Source organism: Nicotiana sylvestris, chromosome 7, assembly GCF_000393655.2.
Source record: "Nicotiana sylvestris chromosome 7, ASM39365v2, whole genome shotgun sequence".
NCBI classification, from domain to species: domain Eukaryota; kingdom Viridiplantae; phylum Streptophyta; class Magnoliopsida; order Solanales; family Solanaceae; genus Nicotiana; species Nicotiana sylvestris.
In genome coordinates this window covers 89,406,025-89,428,075 of record NC_091063.1, presented here as the reverse complement: position 1 = coordinate 89,428,075, position 22,051 = coordinate 89,406,025, and the positions used below count along the sequence as shown (strand labels likewise).

The 22,051-nt window shown below is 39.4% G+C and overlaps 1 long non-coding RNA gene across 6 annotated transcripts; it reads right to left on the bottom strand.

The window, feature by feature from the left end:
• Positions 1–505: 505 nt before the first annotated feature.
• Positions 506–21,931, bottom strand: LOC138872545 (uncharacterized). Of its 6 annotated transcripts, XR_011400940.1 has the most exons (5): positions 21,223–21,931; positions 18,511–18,577; positions 18,011–18,073; positions 14,879–14,934; positions 509–744 (listed from the first exon to the last, which is right to left on the bottom strand). It is a non-coding gene; the product is annotated as an uncharacterized lncRNA (long non-coding RNA). The 6 variants fall into 6 exon arrangements; XR_011400942.1 differs by lacking the exon at positions 14,879–14,934 and having other exon boundaries at positions 506–744; XR_011400941.1 differs by lacking the exon at positions 509–744 and having other exon boundaries at positions 14,670–14,953.
• Between the last annotated feature and the right edge of the window lie 120 nt (positions 21,932–22,051).

Sequence of the window (22,051 nt, the reverse complement as noted above, 5' to 3'; positions counted from 1 at the left end):
ACATAATAATTTTTCACGAACATTTTCTTGTAAAGATAAACTTTAACTTCGTATGATTTAAATAACTTAACATACTTGCATTTCATACAAGGTCACAAAATCCCAATAAAAAATCATCAAGTGCTTTTGCCTTAATAATAAATTCAGACCTCAACCCCACACGATTAGGATGATTCCTAATGTACATCCATCTATGATGCATAAACTTTATCTGCACAAAGAGAGAACTAGAATTGAGATATTTAAAATGATTTGGTTTATTTAAAATAATTAATAAGTTATATTCTTTCATAAGGTTCCTTTTAGGAATATACTTATAATTTGTACCTGTCACGACCCAAATTTCACTTCAGGTCATGATGGCGCCCAATACCGTTGTTAGGAAAGCCAACGCGGAAGTATTAGTGAATTCTTATTTTACTTACCAAAGCAGTTACAAAATTTTTCTTAATTTGCAATTAAAACAGGTAATAATAGGCAATATTTAATAATAGTTATACAACCCAAAAGAACTGTCTACTAAAGTGTGTGCCAACACCTGGTGTCACAAGCTATGGGCAACTAGTAGAATATACAAAATAATACGTCTATCCTACTGTCTGAAACATAATACACAGTCAAAAGGAAGAAAGACTCCATCCAGCTGCTGATCGGCACAGGAAGAGAAATAGCTCACCGTGGAAGTCTCGGACTATGATCAGGGATGCGCACCGGTATGATAGCCAGATGTACTTGCCTAAGAGTCTGTACAATTAAGTACATAAGTGTAGCATGAGTACATAAACAATATATACCCAGTAAGTATCTCTTCTAATCTCGAAGAAGTAGAGACAAGAGGTCGACTTGATACCTACTAGGGTCAAATAATATAATATGATGTTATGCCAGGCATGATGGTCACAATTATATAACAGTTGAAATAAAGATTTCTAAGTCATGTCATTTCAATATCCTAGTTAATCCTTTACAATTCAAACCATGTATCAGGCAAGTCATCAATAATAAATTCACATAAATATCATGTGCACGTTATGTCGAGGTTGACGGCCCGATCCAACAATAAAGAAAATGTGCACTGCCAGAGGGTCGAATGGTGCGAACCATAGATGCATCTATTTCTACCGAGGCGATCGGCCCGATCCACAAATATCAACTATCAACAAAAAAGTATAAGAAGGTGCATTTACATTCAAATAATTTCTTACAAGTGCTCAACACAGCATATGTTCACTTATGTTCATTTCCAATTCTCCAGCATATCTTAAATGATCACATTATCAAGAAGACATATAACATTGACAAATATAGCATGATACGGGTCCTAAACTACCCGGACAATTAACATGATAGTAGCTACACACGGGCTCTCGTCACCTAGTGCGTATGTAGCCCCCGCATTTAGTGGCAAATTATACAATTTTTACTCCTATGGGGACAATTCCCTCTTACAAGGTTAGAAAGGAGACTCACCTCGCTCCAAAGTGCACTTCCAATATCAAAAACGAGCCTGAACTCTCAATTTTGAGCCGAACGATCCAAAACTAGTTAATGGGGTAAGAACTAGTCAATATAAGCTCACAAGATCACATTGTCACTATTAAAGCAATTTCCCAACCTTAAACACAAGTTTTCTAAAATCTGACCCCGAGCCCACGTGGCCGTATTTCAAAAATTTTCGAAGAAAGTTGTTCTTTATAATCCAAGGATCAATAATATATGATTTCTAATTCATTTCATAACAAATTTCATGGTCAAATCTAACTTTTGTCAAAACTCTAGGTTTTGCCCTAACCCCATGATTCTACTTTAATCATATTGTTTAATCTACCTAAGATACAAGTATTAAACTAAAAATAGGTAGGATAAACTTACCTCAAGATTCTAATTGAAGGTCCTCTCTCAAGAGCTCCAAATTGCCCAATGGATGAGAGGAAAATGGCCAAAAATGACTTAGAGCCCCCAATAAATAAAGCTCATTGCTTCAGTGATTTCCGCATCTGCGGTCCCGCTTCTGCGAGAAAGTGGCCACATCTGCGGAATTGGCCAAGCAGGGATGGGACCGCTTCTGCGGTCTTGAAGCGCTTCTGCGCAGCCGCTTCTACGGTTTTGGGCCTGCCCTGACTTCGCTGTATCTGCGAGAAAACGACCATTTCTGCGGTTTCGCACTTGCGACTGACCAACAGCATGTGCGGTTATGACTGAAACTAGATGCTTCAGCTCTTTTCAGCTTTTCCAACTTCACTCGAACCTCATCCGATTGACGCTCGGGGCTCCGGGGCCCTGCCCGAACATACCGACAAGTTTGAAATCACAAAACGGACCCGCTCGAACTTTCGAAACACCGGAAACAACGTAAAATATATGAATCAATCCCTAAAAACAATTGAATCAAACTTATGAACTTCAAGTTCTTAAATTCACTTTTATCATGCCGAAACGTACTTATACTACTCGGATTGACACCAAATTTTTACGGGCAGGTCTTAAATGTTACATTAGACCTGTACTGGTCTCCGAAACCAACATATGAGCCCGACACCAACGTGATTAATCATTACTTAGTTTCTTTAAATCCTTACAATTTCAGTTTACAAATTTCTAATAAAAAATCATTACTCGGGCTAGGGACCTTGGAATTCGATTCCGGGCATACGCCTAGGTCCCATATTTTCTTACAGACCCTCTGGGACCGTCAAAACACAAATCCGGGTCCGTTTGCTAAAAGTGTTGACCAAAGTCAAACTTAGCCTTTTAAGAAAATCTTAAGGAATCAAATGAGAATATTTCAATCCAAATTCTTCCAAATCCCGAACCAACCATCCCCGCAGGTCATAAATTAGTTAAAGCAAGCGCAGGAAGTTTTATTTATGGGGATGAGGTTCTAAAAAAGCAAAACGACCAGTCGGGTCGTTACATTCTCCACTTCTTAAACAAACGTTCGTCCTCGAACGGACATAGAAAAGTATTAGAGGTGCTGAATAAATGTGGGTATCTGCTCTGCATGTCCTCCTCGGACTCCCAGGTCGCCTCCTCGACTAGTTGGCCCCTCCACTGGACCTTTACCACTGAAATCCTCTTGGATCTTAATTGGCGATCATGTCTATCAATAATGGCAATTGGTTCCTCCTCGTAACTCAGGCTCTCATCCAACTGAATAGTACTGAAGTCCAACACATGGGACACGTCGGCATGAAAAACTAGGTGAACTCTCAATAAACTGGGGGTAAAGCAAGCTCGTAAGCAACCTCCCCAACTCGCCTCAACACCTTAAATGGACCAATAAACCTTGGGCTCAGCTTGCCCTTCTTCTCGAACCTCATAACACCCTTGATTGGAAAAACTATCATGAGGACCTTCTCGCCAACCATGAATGATACATCATATGCCTTCTAATCCGCGTAACTCTTCCGTCTGGACTAAGCTGTGTGAAGCCTCTCCTGAATCAACTTTACCTTGTCCAAGGCATCTTGCACCAAATCTGTACCGTATAACTTAGCCTCACCAGGCTTAAACCACCTGATAGAAGAACAACACCGCCGACCGTATAAGGCCTCAACTGGAGCCATCTCAATGCTGGACTAATAGCTGTTGTTGTAAGAAAACTATGCCAAAGGCAAGAACTGATCCCACTGTCCTCCAAAGTCAATCACACATGCTCTAAGCATGTCCTCCAAAATCTGAACTGTCCGCTCCAAGTGCCCGTCGGTTTGAGGATGGAATGCTGTGCTAAGCTCTACACGGGTCCCCAACTCACTCTGAATGGCTCTCTAGAAATGGGAAGTGAACTGAGGGCCCCTATCTGATATGATGGAAACGGGCATACCGTGCAACCTGACTATCTCCCGAATGTAAATCTGGGCCAATCTCTCAGAAATTTAACTAGTCACAACCGGAATAAAGTGCGCCGACTTGGTCAATCTGTCGACAATGACCCATACTGCATCAAACTTTCGCAAGGTCCGTGGAAATCCAACTATGAAGTCCATATTAATGCGCTCCCACTTACACTCTGGTATAGGCATGTGCTGAAATAGGCCACCCGGCCTCTGATGCTCATACTTAACCTACTAGCAATTCAAACACTTAGCCACATACTCCACAATGTACTTCTTTCTCCGCCACCAATAATGCTGCCTCAAGTCAAGATACATCTTTGTCGCACCCGGATGAATGGAATACCACGAACTATATGCCTCCTCTAATATCTTCTCCCTCAGACCATCAACATTAAGAACACATAGGCGACCCTAGAGTCGCAAAACACCATCCTCACCAATAGAAACCTCCTTGGCACTTCCCTGAAGTACTGACTCTCTGAGAATCGCCAAATGTGGATCATCAAGCTGTCAGTCCTTGATCTGCCCCAATAATAACGACTGAGCAACCATGCACGTAAGAACTCTGCTGGGCTCTAAAATATCCAACCTCGCAAGTCTGTTAGCCAAGGACTGAATGTCCTAAGCTAGTGGTGTCTCCTCTATTGGAATGAATGCCAAGCTACCCATACTCTCCGTTTTCCTGCTTAAGGCATCCACAACCACATTTGCCTTACTCGGATGATAAAGAATGGTGATGTCATAACCCTTCAGCAACTCAAGCCATCTACGCTGCCTCAAATTGAGATCCCTCTACTTAAACAAGTGTTTTAAGCTGCGATGATCTGTATAAACCTCATATGATACCCCGTACAGATAATGCCTTCATATCTTAAGAGCATGAACAATCGCGGCCAACTCCAAATTGTGCACAAGATAATTCTTCTCATGGATCTTCAACTGACATGAAGCATATGCAATAACTCACCCCTCCGACATCAATACACATCCCAATCCAACGCGCGAAGCGTCACAATATACCGTATACATCCCTGAACCAGAAGGCAACATAAGAAATAGTGTTGTAGTCAAAGTTGTCTTGAGCTTCTGAAAGCTCGCCTCACAATCATCGGACCAACGGAATGGAGCACCCTTCTGGGTCAATCTAGTCCGAGGTGATGCAATAGATGAAATGCCTTGCACAAATCGTATGTAATAACATGCTAACCCCAGGAAACTCCTGATCTCGGTCACTGAAGTAGGACGTGGCCAACTCTAAACTACCTTAATCTTCTTGGGATCCACCTTAATACCCTCTCCTAACACCACATGCCCCAAGAATGCCACTGACTCTAGCCAAAACTCACACTTGGAGAACTTAGCATATAGCATCTGCTCTCGCAAGGTCTAAAGCACTACTTTCAAATGCTGCTCGTGCTCCCCCAAGCTACGTAAGTATATCAAGATGTCGCCAATGAAGACGATGACAAAGGAATCAATATAAGGTCTGAACATACTGTTCATCAGGTCTATAAATGTTGCTGGGGCATTAGTCAAGCCAAAGGACATCACCAGAAACTCATAATCGCCATATCTAGTCCGGAATGCAGTCTTCAGAACATCCGAGTCCTGAATCTTCAACTGATGGTACCTTGACCTCAAGTTGATCTTAGAGAACACCTTAGCACCCTGCAACTGGTCAAACAAATCATCGATGCGAGGTAATGGATACTTGTTCTTGATGGTGACTTTGTTCAACTTGCGGTAATCAATGCACATCCACATAGTCCCATCCTTCTTCTTCACAAATAACATTGGTGCACCCCAAGGCGATACATTGGGTCTAACAAACCCCTTTGCTAACAACTCCTCAAGCTACTCCTTCAACCCTTTCGGAGCCATTTGGTATGGTGGGATAGATATAGTCTGGGTGCCTGGAGCCAAATCAATATAGAAATCAATATCACGATCTGATGGCATGCTAGGAAGATCAGAAGGAAACACATCGATGAACTCTCGAACTACTAGAACTGAATCAATCATCGGAGACTCTGTGGCAGTATCCTAAACATCAGCCAAATAAGCCAAACACCCCTTCTCGACCATATGCCGAGCCTTCAGGAAAGAGATAACCCGGCTAGATGTATCAACTGTGGAACCCTTCCATTCCAACCTCGATGACCCTGGCATCGCTAAAGTAATAGTCTTGGCATGGCAATCTAGGACGGCATGATACGGAGATAACCAATCCATGCCCAGGATGATCTCAAAATCGATCATATAGAGCAAAAAGAGATCTGCTCTAGTCTCGAAACCACAGAATGTGACCACACAAGACTAGTAGATCCGATCCACAACCACAAAATCGCCCATAGAAGTGGAGACATGAATAGGAGTGCCCAAAGGCTCAGGAGCAATAACCAGAACACGAGCAAACAGAGATGACACATACGAATAGGTAGACCCTAGATCAAATAATACTGAAGCATCTCTACCGCAGATGGAAATAATACCTGTGATGATGGCATATGAGGCCAATACATCTGGCCTAGTCGGAAGAGCATAAAATCTTGTTGGAGCACCAGCTGGCTGACCTCCACCTAACTGAGCAGTAGTTGGCTGACCTCTCCCTGCCTGGCCTCCACCTCTAGGACGACCCCTACTAGTCTGCCCTCCACCTCTAGGTAGCGGGGTAGTCGGTGCTAAAATCATAGGTTGCTGACCCTGTTGTACTGCCTTATCCTGAAGCCTAGAGCAGTATCTTCTCATATGACCAAGGTATCCGCACTCGAAACAACCCCGCGGTGCGGCGACCTGCTGCCCTGATGGCCTGTAGACCCACTGGAAGAAGCTTGAATAGCCGATGGACGGTATGAACTCTCCGGCATAGCACTGAAATAAGAATCATAAGAACCCTGAAGACCTGAATATCCGCCGGAGGAACCCTAAATAGTTGGTGAGTGGTATGAACTCTCTCGCATCTCACTAAAATAAGGTCTCACTGGAGCACCTCGAGCAAGTGGTGGTGGTGTTGAATACGGGGGCCTGCTGGGCTGACCCCTCCCCGTGTTCCCCATACCCCTAGCTGGGGCACCTCTAAACTCTCCAGAAATCTGGGCCCTCTTGTCCTGCTGAAACTACTCTCTACTCCTTTGGCGATAACCCTCAATCCTGCGAGCAATATCCACTACTAGCTAATACTCAGTACCCATATCTACCTCTCGGGCCATGCTAGCTCGAATACCTGGGTGCAACCCCGCAACAAATCTCCGCACTCTCACTACATCTGTGAAAAGTATCATGGGTGCATGGCAAGACAACTCAGAGAACCTCGCCTCATAATCGGTCATGGACATTTGACCCTGCTCAAGATGCTCAAACTGATACCGCAGCTCTTCCCTCTCAGAGGGTGGAATATACCTATCCAAGAATAACTGTGTGAACTAACCCCAAGTGAGGGGAGGGAAACCTGCTGGCCAGCCAAGAACATAGGACTGCCACCATCTATGGGCCCTGCCCTCCAACTGAAAAGTAGTGAAGTCAACTATACGACTCCAATATCCTCATGTTGTGCAGTATGTCCCTGCACCTATCCATGAAATCCTAGGCATCCTCATGGTGCTCACCCTTGAGATAGAAGGGTGAAGTCTACTCCATCTATCCAATAACTTCTGCGGGTCACCATCCGCAGTTGGTCTGGGCTCGGGCACTACTGCATCAATTAGCTGAGCCCCAACTGTGGGTAGTGCACCCGGAGTCTGATACACTGCAGCTGCGTGACTAGGAGCCTGAGCAGTAGGGGTCTATGCTCCCCCTCCTGCCTATTGTTGATACCCAATATTTTTCTGTATATTTTAAATATGCATAACTACCTTCAAAATAGCATATATATGCATATATATAAGCATGTCCAAGGTTTTTATTATTTTTCCCATAATTAAGGGATTAAATTGACTTATGTTTTCCCTTTTTATCCATAAAATCCCCAATAATTGTTTCCAAAATTATTGTTTTGATAATTCATCTATTTAATTTCTATATTTATGCCAAAATATGGCTAAGGTAATTTTATATATTTTTACGATTATATTTAGTATTTTTAAAGCTAAATTGTACATAATTACAATATTAACCCTTTTAAGATTTAATTATATTTTATATGCATAAAGTTGGATCTCGTATTTTTAAATTGTTAATTATGTATTTCAAATCATTTTGGTATCTTAAATTTATTTTCTAGAAATTGCTTGTTTTTTTATAAATTAAATAGGTGAAATTGGCTATTTAAATATTAGCCAAATTTGGCTTTCAATTATAGCCAAAATTGGACCCCTTTCCAGCCCAATCTCACACCCAAACCACCCAACCCAGATCCTATACATGTCTACCCGACCCAAGCCATCCTAAATCCTGGTCGTTGATCGCTTAGATCAACGGCCCTCATTCAACCTTTTCCTTTTTAATTCTGAGAGACCCCCAAACCCTAATCACTTTTCTAAGGGCGCCGCCCTCAGATTCTCTCGTCTCTCTTCTCTCTCGACCTAACCTTAATCACTTTTCACCGCCTCCTTCTCTGGTCATCTCCGGCGACAACCCTTTCAAACCCAAGCCTCTAATGGGTCTCACATCACCCTGCTCATCATCTCTAAGGCCCTCAAGGGTCCTAGGCCATGTCGATTTGGACCTAGGATTTCTGTTCCTGTTACTTATGGTTCTCCGATGTGATTTTGGGCAACATCACAGCTTATATGTCACGATCGGGGATGTTTCAATAGGTTCCTTTAATTTTTACTTGGTTTTCTTTTGAAACCCTAACTCTCTTCTGAATCTCTCAGATCTTTGTTATTTTTATGCTTTAAGACTATCTCCTTCTATGACTTGCTTATTCTCGAGCTTTCTTCTGAAAGATCTTCTACTTTAAAGCATTTTTTACTCCCTTTGAGAAACTAGGGTTTTTGGAGTTCTTTCTATATCTATTTTGACTGATTTCTTTATGATTAAACCTTTTTCTTTGTTTATCTTGACCGATTCTAAGTTCTTACTGCTTTTTAACTCAACTCTATTAAAAAGCCCTAATTTCTTAAAGATTTTCTTTACTTGTTTCTGTGTGTTGGCCTGATCTTCTTTACCTAATTCTGTGTATTAGATTGGTTTTCTGTACTTTGGTTCTGTGTGTTAGCCATGACTACTTGACTTTGTTAAGTTTTTGTTTGTTACCATGCTTCGAATGGGTTTTTCTACTGAGTCCTTAGCCTACTCGTGTCACTTCTGTATGATTATGTCCATCTAGTTTGCTCATCTCTTGCTTCTTTCTGTCGATATCGCTGACCTTGTATGTCTGCTACGCCTTTTCATTCTTCTCTATTTATATGTTGAAGTACAGAATCATGACTCCCTCTTGATTGATCCTTATTTCCTCAATTTATGGTTTGATTGCAAGATTTTCTTATAAAACCCTAAAATATTTCTCGGCTGTTTAAGTTGATTGATTCCATTTCCTTATTTGTTGTGGTGCTTCATTCTTGCTGAATGCTTTCTTTAATTAGTGTATTTTGTACTTATACTCAATCATTAGCTCTATATTTTTACTACCCCTTATATAGTAAAACCAGTCGTTCTCAACTGATTTTCTTTCCTTGGTTATCCCTGTTGGTATCTGTTTAAGCTGTAATTCCTTGATTAAAGGGGAGTACTTGTATTAAATGGATTCTACTTGTGATTACTTCCATTATTGTGCTAAACCTTTACTTGTTACCATATTTTCTACCTATTTTCAAAGCTATAAATACCCTAATTCTTTCATTAACAAGATACGAGACTTAGCTTTCAAAAACCCCTTTGTTACTTAAAAACTCTATGTTATTCTACTACTATTAGCTTGCTGCAAGCCAAAGCAAATCATCTGTAAACCTTGGTTCTTTCATTTCTCTTACCTCTATCTTCACTGGTATGTCCTAGTTTAATTTAAAGTCTCAACAACAACATGTTTCTATTCCTGTTTCAGTTACTTTTATTTTTGGCCTACTTTTACTTGGTTTTATTGTGAAGTCTGTATCTAAGCATGCTAATATGATTCCCCTCCTATTAAATTCATGTATTCCCTTTGAGTGATTCAAGCATGCCTGGACAATTTTATTCTTTCACATATTATGCACTTACCACTTTGTGAATCCCAAATCCCATATCTCTCATCTATGTGTTCATGACTAGTTTGTGATTATGCTAGTGTCCAACTATCTCTGAGCATGTCCATACTAGTCCTAATACTCCTACTGGGGTCAGGTGTCTGCAGTCAATATATACGTATCCCCGAACCCCCTTAACCCCATGTGTGATTACTGAATTCATTCACTTGCTATGTGTGGTGTTACCCTGAAGTGTTTGAACTTTGTTTCACTAATCCAACTTCTTTCAACCATCTCTGTTACTAATTGCTTTCAAAATGGAGCTTTCAGTCCAGCTTTTTAACTAACTCCTTTCAAACATGTGTCCAGCACTTTCACTCTACTCCTAGTTAATAAGTTTTGCCCCCTCTAGTATGTGTACTACCTTGGGATCCCCTTGATACCCTTGGAACTCTGGCATACTGAGGCTAGCTTTCCATACTACACTGGTTCAATGCTTGGCTATTAAGTCTAGGTGTAAGCATTGCACGGGGTCCTTGGGAACTTTGATGCACCTAGACTCTGATTTGTCTATGGAAACAAAGATTGAAAGACCATTAGAGGCTTTGGGTAACTATGGCCTAATTGTAGGCTCTCTATATAATAGCTTCTTAATTTTTATTTCACTTATGTAATTCATTTGTTGGCATGTAATAATATGTAAACAGATATTTGGGGCATTTAGTGAAAGGATGGGTAGATGTATACTTTATGGGGTAACTTGGGTAGTAATCCTACTTTAGGATTTAATTTCGAATCTGCTTGCCTCACTCATTAGAGAACATGCCAATCGGGTTTCTATTCCTATTGAATCTGATTGCATTTTCATAGTAGAAGCATGCCTGTAGGGTTTCGCTTTCAATCTCATTTGCATCATAATAGAAACCATGCCTATAAGGACTTCACTTTTAATGTCACTTGCATCAGATACAAATCATGTTCTTAAATCCTGCATTTGTCATGTAAAAACCATGTTTCTAGGTTCCAAGTCATCATGTTTTAAATCAACTCAAGTGTAGATACCATGCCTATAGGGTGTAATTTCGATTCAGCAAGCCTTTCATATGTTACTGCAAGTTGACTAAAAACAATAATACGCCTAGATACCATGATCTAATTCGCAATTCTGTCTGGTAATTCAAATTAGCCTAATAGATCAAATGTACCTCGCCTAGTTTACTTCTCAAAACCGGGCAATAAATCTTTTTTTCTAAAATTAGTCCTTTCAAAACTGTTGTAATCTCATTAGATATCCTGCATGTAGGTTTAAAAGGAATTATTTCAAAACTTGCTTGTTTCTGCATTAACATAAGTATCAGTCCTGCATGTAGGAAAGCCTTAGGGCATTTTCAAAACTTGCACTGCTCTGAAGTTGTTTCTGTCACTCAACGTTTCTGAATCATAATGAGCTTTTAAAAGAGATCCTAGGCAACTAATAGGTTGTGACTTCTGCATCTTAAAGTGGTTTATTCTTGCATAATCATTTAGAAATCATGCTTTAGGACTTTGATTACTAAAGACCTTATTTGTGGTTGAGTCGTGCTGCATGTACGCTTGTTTGCAGAGGAAACTATGAGCCTTTAATTGCTCCATTTATGTGAAATTCCTAAATTGCTTTTCTTTGATTGTCGCCTTAGAATTTTTCCTTTAAGCCTTAGGGGTATGTCTAGAACTGCCTATAGGAAGAGGTCTTAATTCCCTCTGGGACTATTAAGAAGGGACGAGTAGTAGCACGCAATAGGAATCGATGACCAACACTCGCTTTGCATGATCAATAAGGGGATGAGAAGGGTAGACGTGGGATATGATGACTAAGCGCTAATGTCACGTGTATCCCCTCATTGAGGAGTGTTTACCGGACATTGTGTAGGGTGATCCCGTAGGATAAACAACCTAGGACCCTTCTTTACCCCCTAACCTTCTTCTTGTTTAAAACTTTTCTTCATAATTTGTTCAACCTTTATCTCACTACTTGACTTGTTCAAACGTACTGCACCTATTTGATTCAATTATTTATATGGACTAATTTGTAAAAATATAAGTTTGGTCGGGACCTACAGTTGTGGACAAGAGGGGTGCCTAACACCTTCCCCTCGAGGTTATCTTGAGACCTTACCCTAATCTCTGGTAATGCAAACCAACCCAAGAGTTAATCACTCTAGGTGCCCTAACGCACCATAATCCGTTAGGTGGCGACTCTTCAAATACCCAATTACCAAAAAGGAAATGAGTCATTGCACCCCATGGAATGTCGAAACCCCGACCTCTCTCCCCGAGGATGGAAAAAGGGGGCGCGATAGCATGGCGACTCCGCTGGGGATATTTCTTAGGCTCTTACCATAACAAACTTATCTTTACAAATTAGTTCAAGCATGCTTTATCCCGTACCCTCCTCCCTTATTTGAATTTAATTGTCTGTTTCTTTTTAAGCATTTATGATTTCTTTATTACCCTGAAAACTGACTTGTCTCTATCTTTTCCTTTTCTTATAACTGTGTTTTCAATTATTTAAATGTTGTATTTATTTTTCCAACGTGAAAAATACTTGCCTATATGTTATTAACTGCTGCATAAATCATGCTCCACATCATACTCCACTCGTGCCAAACAAATACTATAGCAATGCTTGATGAGTGGTTGTGCCTTTCCTGTATCACTACCCCCATAAATTTGGAAAGACTTATTTGCGGTAAAAATAGTCGATCAGTGGTGCAGTCAACAGTTCCGTGCCTTTCCCCTTGAGTTGTCTGCTCAAGGGTACCAGTCTAAAACCCCATAGAAACCTTACTCTATTTAAATTGTGCATGCATTATGGTCAAACCTAGTTGGATCAGTTATGTTGCCCACATAATGATCATTTAAGATAAAGACTTATCTAAAGTCCATCGGGTTTTCCATAATCCCTATGGACGCAACCACATTTTATGCATTAATTTGGAGAACTAAAATATCGATGTGCTGATCATAAATGTATAAATAGTCGAGTCTGGTGGGGGTAGGGTCTAACCCTTTTTGTTTTGCAGAAAATGAGGCTCGAGGTCCCCAATTTCGGTATAGTTAGCATGCCCCCACTCTTGCTAGACTGGTGGAGGAGTCTTCCATCAAATGACCAAATCAATGAATGGAAAGAGAGGGCCGCCAAATCTAGCAAAAAGTTAGAATATCTGGAATACAGTCTACTGGAATTGGAAGGAAAAGTGAGGAAGAGAGTCACCGACTGCTAGAACATTGAGGGAAACGAAGGGGAACACCTGGCAAAGGTATTTTTACTGGTGAACCTACGCGAACAGGAGGATTTAATCAACGAGAGTATTCAACCTGAGGAAGGCCCTTCTAAGGCCAAATAGATTAGGTTTACTCGCTTTCCAAATGTAATAAGGCCAAGCACTAGTAGTGACTTATTATTATTTTAGTATCATTTTGGGATTTGTCTATTTTTATATTATGAAATGAAGCATCTATTGGCATTCGAAGTTCTCTAAGTCTATTTGTCACTGGGCCTACCTCGGGCTCAAAGAGGTTCCCAAATTAGGACACGCTTTATATTCCCGCACTATGTGTTTAAATATTGCAATACATTTAAAATCCTCACTGACTTGACTACCTTTTGTTTTATTTTTGTTTTTATTATTCCCCTTCCCAAAAGTTAGTTCGTGCACTCTGGCATCATCATCTTATTTCACAATATCCAGGGGCCCTCCACCCACTCCTCCTCTTAGTCCCTCTAAAGGCAAGAATAATGGCAAGTATTAAATGGAAGACGGAGGATGAGGCTATAACAAAAAGGGAATTTCCCTAGGCACACGGATAAATCTGACAAGGCCGGCCTATCCAGAGCCTACGCCAAAGCGTCGCGTCTAGCCGTCACGTCTCCATACTTTACAATTAATGCTCATGTACTATAGCCGGGTTCACCTCCTATATAAAGGGAACCCACACCACCTTGTAAAGGGTTGATGTTGCTCCAACTATTTCTCCACAAGATCAATAATATCTCTATCTCTTCTTTCTAACTCGCTTGCTCTCACTGGCTCGAGGCCACTTTAGCATTTATCACTTTCTTACTTGTTCTTTATTTATCGCTTGGCCTTGGCCATATAGAGCTTTGTTTGATCATAACCTAACTGTTATCCCATTCCCGACTATCCCCGATAGCTCGAGCTTGACCCAGATATCGACCCTGAGGTCCCCCATCGACCAGTCCTATACCCGGGAAGCAGGCCTCTCGATTTGATTATTACCCCGTTTCAGCTTGCATTTCATCATTAAACTTCATATTCCTAGCATTATCTGCTCTAACAACTAGCATAAAAATAGATCACGTATTTTTAGAATCTCATTTACAAATTTTAATTATTGTTACCACTTTCAAGGTAAACAGAAATTTAGTGTACCATCCACTGCATGATAGAAAATGAATAAAGAGTAGTTTACTAACACCCTATAGCTCCTCGAAGATAAATACAGACGTCTTCGTATCGATCCGCAAGATTCTATTAGGTTTGTCCATGACTTGTGAGACCTACGTGAACCTAGTGCTCTGATACCATGTTGTCACGACCCAAATTTCACTTCAGGTCGTGATGGCGCCCAACACCATTGTTAGGCAAGCCAACGCGGAAGTATTAGTGAATTCTTATTTTACTTACCAAAAAAGTTACAATATTTTTCTTAATTTGCAATTAAAATAGGTAATAATAGGCAATATTTAATAATAGTTATACAACTCAAAAGAACTGTCTACTAAAGTGTGTGCCAAGAACTAGTGTCACAAGCTGTGGGCAACTAGTAGAATATATAAATAATACGTCTATCCTATTGTCTGAAATAGAATAGACAATCAAAAGTAAGAAAGACTCCATCCAACTGCTAATCGGCACAGGAAGGGAAGCAGCTCACCATGGAAGTCTCGGACTATGATCAGGGATGCGCACCGGTCTAATAGCCAGATGTACCTGCCTCAGAGCATGTACACTTAAGTAAAAAAGCGTAGCATGAGTACATAAACAATATGTACCCAGTAAGTATCCCGTCTAATCTTGAAGAAGTAGAGACGAGAGGTCGACTTGATACCTACTAGGGTCAAATAATATAATATGATGTTATGTCAGGCATAATGGTCACAATTATATAACAGTTGAAATAAAGATTTCTAAGTCATGTCATTTCAATATCCCAGTTAATCCTTTACAGTTCAAACCATGTATCAGGCAAGTCATCAATAATAAATTCACATAAATATCATATGCGCGTTATGCCGAGGTCGACAGCCCGACAACAATAAAGAAATTGTGCACTACCAGAGGGTCGAATGGCGTGAATCATAGATGCATCTATTTCTACCGAGGCGATCGACCCGATCCACAAATATCAATTATCAACAGAAAAGTATAAGGCGACTCATTTACATTAAAATAAACTCTTACAAGTGCCCAACACAGCATATGTTCACTTATGTTCATTTCCAATTCTCCAGCATATCCTAAATGATCACATTATCAAGAAGACATATAACATTGGCAAATATAGCATGATACGGGTCCTAAACTACCCGGACAATTAACATGATAGTAGCTACGCACGGATTCTCGCCACCTAGTACGTACGTAGCCCCCTCATTTAGTGGAAAATTATACATTTTTTACTCCTATGGGGACAATTCCCTCTTACAAGGTTAGAAATGAGACTCACCTCGCTCCAAAGTGCACTTCCAATACCAAAAACGAGCCTGAACTCTCAATTTGGAGCCGAACTATCCAAAACTAGTTAAATGGGGGTAAGAACTAGTCAATATAAGCTCACAAGATCACATTGTCACTATTAAAGCAATTTCCCAGCCTTAAACACAAGTTTTCTAAAATCTGACCCCGAGCCCACGTGCCCGGATTTCGAAATTTTTCGAAGAAAGTTGTTCTTTATAACCCAAGGATCAATAATATATGATTTCTAATTCATTTCATAACAAATTTCATGTTCAAATCTAACTTTTGTCAAAACCCTAGGTTTTGTCCTAACCCCATGATTCTACCTTAATCATATTGTTTAATCTACCTAAGACACAAGTATTAAACTAAAAATAGGTAGGATAAACTTATATCAAGATGCTAGGTGAATGTCCTCTCTCAAGAGCTCTAAAATCGCCCAATGGATGAGTGAAAAATGGCCAAAAATGACTTAGAGCCCGCAATAAATGAAGCTCACTGCTTCAGTGATTTTCGCATCGGCGGTCCCGCTTCTGCGAGAAAATGGCCGCATCTGCGGAATTGGCCAAGCGGGGTTGGGACCGCTTCTGCGGTCTTGATGCCACTTCTGCGCAGTCGCTTCTGCGGTTTTGGGCCTAGCTTGTCTTGGCTGCATCTGCGAGAAGACGACCGCTTTTGCGGTCTCGCACCTGCGGCTGACCAACCGCAGGTGCGGTTATGACAAAAACCAGATGCTTCAGCTCTTTTCAACTTTTCCAACTTCACTCGAGCCTCGTCTGATTGACGCTCGGGGCTCTCGGGCCCCACCCGAACATACCGACAAGTCTGAAATCACGAAACGGACCCGCGTGAACCTTCGGAACACCCGAAACAACGCAAAAATTACGAATCACCCCCTAAAACCAATTGAATCAAACTTATGAACTTCAAGTTCTTAAATTCACTTCTAACGTGCTGAAACGTACTTATACTACTCGGATTGATACCAAATTTTTGTGGGCAGATCTTAAATGTTATATTGAACCTGTACTAGGCTCCGGAACCAACATACGAGCCCGACACCTACATGATCAATCATTACTTAGTTTCTTTAAATCCTTAGAATTTCAGTTTAACAATTTCTAATAAAAATTCATTACTCGGGCTAGGGACCTCGGAATTCGATTCCGGGCATATGCCCAGGTCCCATATTTTCCTACGGACCCTCCGGAACCGTCAAAACACGAATTCGGGTCCGTTTGCTAAAAATATTGACCAAAGTCAAACTTAGCCTTTTAAGAAAATCATAAGGAATCAAATGAGCATATTTCAACCCAAATTCTTCCAAATCCCGAACCAACAATCCCCGCGGGTCGTAAATTAGTTAAAGCAAGTGCGGAAAGTTTTATTTAGGGGGACGGGGTTCTAAAAAAGCAAAACGACCAGTTGGGTCGTTAAAGTGCCGAAGCACTTTAATTAATACATTATATTCTTTTTAATTAATATTTTTTAACACTCAAAATCTCACATTAATCCCTACTCTAAAATATAAGTCTTTAACTATACTGATTAAATTTGAATAACTTCCTATATGTTCATAAAGTGCACACATGACTAATGATTTCTCAAATTTATAAAATTCAGTTTGATGTAGAAACAAATAAGTTTAAAATGTAATATCATTCCAAAACTAACAAGCAACAATGAGTTTAACTTTATAAACTTTAAACTATAATTACTTAATACAATTCCAAACCAATACACTTTAAAGTTAGTATATCATTTTATAGATAAATTTATGGCAATGATGTTACTTTTTCTAAGATTAATTCATCCTATTCATATTAAATATGCTAACGAAAGAGCAACGTATTTAGATGAGATGAATTCTAAAGATGAGCGACTATTCCAAATTGCTTAGGGGTCGTATTTTTTCGTTTGGTGGATTAAATGTTCTCTCATTTTAAAGTTTTTTCCACACATTTTTAAAGAAAAATCATGCAAGTGCATAGAAAACCTAAATACACATACAATTGTAGGATAACTTCTCAAAAAAGTTATCACATTCAATAGCAAACAAGAATATTAAATATGTTATTTCATTAATTTTCTTTAATTTTAAATTTATTATTATAAGTCAAGTAATTGATGATTAGTTCTTCTACTTGATCCTAAATTCAATTCCAAGCTTAAAGAACTAACCTTGAACCACAATATTCATTACAGGAATTAAAGCGATTCCAACAAACTAATTTAAAAAATTATTCAGAAAATCGAATAAACCCAAACAAAAGTGAAATTTCTCAAATTTTACAACAAAAATAAGAAATATGACAAAGAAATAGCTTACCTCGCTAAAGAAAATGTCAGAGAAGAGAAGCTAACTCCACCGGAGAAGCTGCCGTGCCACAGCCTAAAAAATTGAAAAAAAGTTCAAAGTTAAAAAAAAAGAAAAAAAAAAGAGACATGTTGGACAGATGTCACGACCCGATTTTCCCACCCTCGGGAGTCGTGATGGCGCCTACTAGTTAAAGTTAGACAGGCCAACTATTCCGATTACTTTACCCTTTTCATTCATTTTTTTTAATCTCTTAGCAATTTCAAGTTAACATATTATAAACAACGTAAATAATAATGCGGATGAAAGAAATTTGACAATTAAGCTAGTACCAATACGAATCCATAAACATAAACCACCCAGAACTGGTGCAACAATCTCACTGACTATCTAAGAATACTACAAATAAGGTCCGAACAAAATAAATACATGTCTGTCTCTGAAAGAGTAAAGAACAGAAGAAAACTAGATAGGAAGGGGACGCCAAGGCTTGTGAACGCCTGGAAGACTACCTCGGGTCTCCTGATGGACTGACAGCAGCAACCCCTAGCTAAGGTCTGTATGCTCCAGTACCGGAATCTGCACAAAAGAGTGCAGAGTGTAGTATCAGAACAACCGATCTCATGTACTTAGTAAGTATCGAGCCTAACCTCGACGAAGTAGTGACGAGGCTAGGACACAACAAACAATCATAACCTGCAGTTAAACAGTATCTAGCATAATAACAATAATAGAAGTAATTCAAAAGTAACGGGGGAGGGGTAACATGCTATGGGGAAAATACCAACGTAAAGAATCACAGTAATAATGGAATAAGACAATTAAGGTACTTGAACCGAAACAACAAGAAATCATAACAAGCATGCAATAAGTGCACGACATTACCCTTCGTCCTTTTATTCTCAGTCCTCACCAATGCAATCAAGTAATGAAAATGTGCACTGTCACACCTCCTTTTTTTTACTCGAAAGAGGGGTATAAGGGAGATTTTCCAATTAAAGTGACAATAATCGAAACAGAATTATTTATTCAAATTCAAAGTCACCAAGTCACCGGTTTAAAATTTCGAATCGAGGAAGTTTGGCTCTATTTATGGCCTGCGAACACAGATATCCAGGTAAGGAATTCTGTTAATCCGAAAAAAGGTGTTCCCGGGTTCCGTGATTTTAGCATGATCTCTTTAATCATACTTGGCTTAATTAAATTATCTAATTACTTATTTTAGAGCCTATGCGCATTTACCTCATTTAGTTAAGAAATTATCCTAAAACGAGTCACGTGTATGTGTACTCATTTCGTTTGGTGCATCAAGAATCATGTCATGCATACGTGTCCACAATTAATCACGCTTTATTATTATTAAGAAAGTTCAGTCGAAATTGCGTGAACGCATACCCCAATTTTGTTTTTAGGATCGTAATTATATCACGCGAACGTGTACACAATCACGATGATATATTGAATCGCGCCTAAAGCAAACTACAAATATACAAGAATTATTTATTCTTAAACTATTTGAAGTGGAGGAGAGGTGATGCAAATCAACGGATAAAAAATTCATGTGGAAAGAGTGTTAGTCATAAAAAAGGCTCTCGATTCTTCTTGGGCCGGGTTAAACTCTTCGGCCCAAATCCTTAACTTAAAATTGTTTCATGACTCAATCACTTTTAAATTCTTCATTTCATGTATGGAACTTAGCCCAATTCTAAAACATGCATACCAATTAATCACTAATGGACTGGATTTTTCCAAAAAAAAAAACTCCCATGACACTGTTCATTCAAAGAAGCATGCAACAGCGTCAAGCATTGACAAACTAAGCGAGATCAAATAACCAAACAGCAAGAATAGAGACATAATCAAAGAATAAAACATCTGAAATAGAGCCAGTTAATGAGTAGTAATACATAACAAAATATAAGATAGGCAAAGATTAATATGTCGAAAATATGAAAGAGAGAGTCTGTATCCCTTAACCCCATTGTTATTCAGTTTCCTCACAAAGAAACAACAATTCATAATGATATATGTTGGAAGCCATTCATTCATATCTTCACGTTAAATTAGCCAACAAAACAGTTTCTTCCCTTAATTATCATAATAGAACATGGCACCAACACTAAAAGGAAATAACCATCAATCTCATTCTTTAAACAGTGGAATGGGGAACACTCAACAAAAGGCTCAAACTCAAATTGGTAGAACTTTTTGGCTTATCTTTTGGAAACCTTAAAGATGAAAGTCACAAACAACTCAAATCATATCAAAGAGGCACACATGGATCTTTATCAACAAATGAATTAGTATAGTTTCAAACTCGAATCATTAAGAAACAAACAAATCAAGCGCGAAGCTGACACGAATTCAAACTGATTTTAGTTAAATTACTGGCATATCTTAATAGAAAAGCAGAAGCCTCCAGAATATGGTCCCATTCAGCATAGTAACAAGATGAAAGGAAAGAAACACATCAAACAGGGTTTATGGAACTTGCTTCGAGCTTACACCAACAAACTAAATCCCAATGCTCACAACAAGCTCAAGAAAACACACTGATAATCCATGGATCATTTGACAGTTGCATAGCGGCACAAAACCTCAATCAAAACAGGTCAAAAACCAAGCCAATCTTGAATTTGATTTGTATTCTTAGATTAAAGGCTCGTCTGATAATGAATGAATAATCACCAAAGACGATCTCAAAACTTATTTCAAATTCAAACTCAGGAAACAAAGAGGATTCTCCAAAACTCATTGCTAAACATATCAGGTAAGGGGCAGCTCGACACTAACTTTTACTTGAAGACAAGATTCAATGCTAGTTGATACGGAAATAAGCGGGGAACTCAGAAGATGATTTTTGGCTTCATTTTTAAGCTTAGATTTAACCAAACAAACAGAGATGTTCATGAGAACCATAACGAGCACATCGCTGATCCTTCGTACAATGGCCCAAAACTTGAAGTAAACATGTTTCGAGCAAGTTTAAGCTTAATAGTGACACTAAGAGTAATCTAAGAGATTTATGGAACCAAAAATCAGGTTGGTATTCAATTAAACAGATTCAAGACAAATAAATCCCAACTCAGAAAAATGCTTTAAGCACAAAGATGAAACAGAACTCGTTCAAAGTGCCTCTACTAAATCTAAAACTCAATCATTTTATCCTAAGCTCTCATCATATTTTGTGCACGCCAAAATAGTAGCAGAGGAAAGAAATGAACCTGTAATGAACTTTCTTCAATATGTGAGAAGTTGGTACGTACAAAATAGCAAATTAACCTCAGAACTGCAACCGTGACCTTCGAACAGACCTCAACTTTCGAACTCAATCGAACTCCATAGTAAAAGTGAACTTTCCGGATTTAAAGATGAAAAAAACAGAGATGCGAATATCAAACTAAAAGAAACAAATATTTTTGTATTTTTGTATTGTTTCTGGAATTAAACTAAAAACGAAGATGAATAAAAAGGAAGAAGAAGAACATTTCCTAGAACCCTAATTTTCCTCTCCAAATTTTCTATCCAAAAAATCCCCTGAAACCTCTGAGAAAACAACTATATATACTCACCTCTCGAAGCTTCTACACTTCCTCCCCAAGAAATCTCCGAATTTTTCTCCAAACAGCCGAATCTGATTTTTTACCCCCTTTTTTTATGGAAAAGGGACAAATAGAGGGAGTGGATCCAACTTCACTCAATCCTACGCCCCCCATTTTTCCTAATTTCGGTCTAAGGAGTAAAAATCCAAAAAGCCAAGGAAAAGGCATGTGAGGAAGAGGGAATCTATCAGAGACCGCTAGCATCTTGATGATGTGGTGGGATAAGGGCGTGTGCGAGTGAACTCACCTGAGTTTGGCGAGTTTTGATGGGTTGAAACGCTGCAGGGATCGGATGGGGAAGGGCAGCGCCGTTTGGGTTCTTAGAGATTAGGTCTAGGGTTTTGTTTCTCTATTATTATGTTTATATGTTTATATTTGGGGAATGGAGCGGGTCGACCCGGTTGGGCTGGGCGGGTTTAATGCTAGGGATTGGGCTAATGGTGGTTTCGGG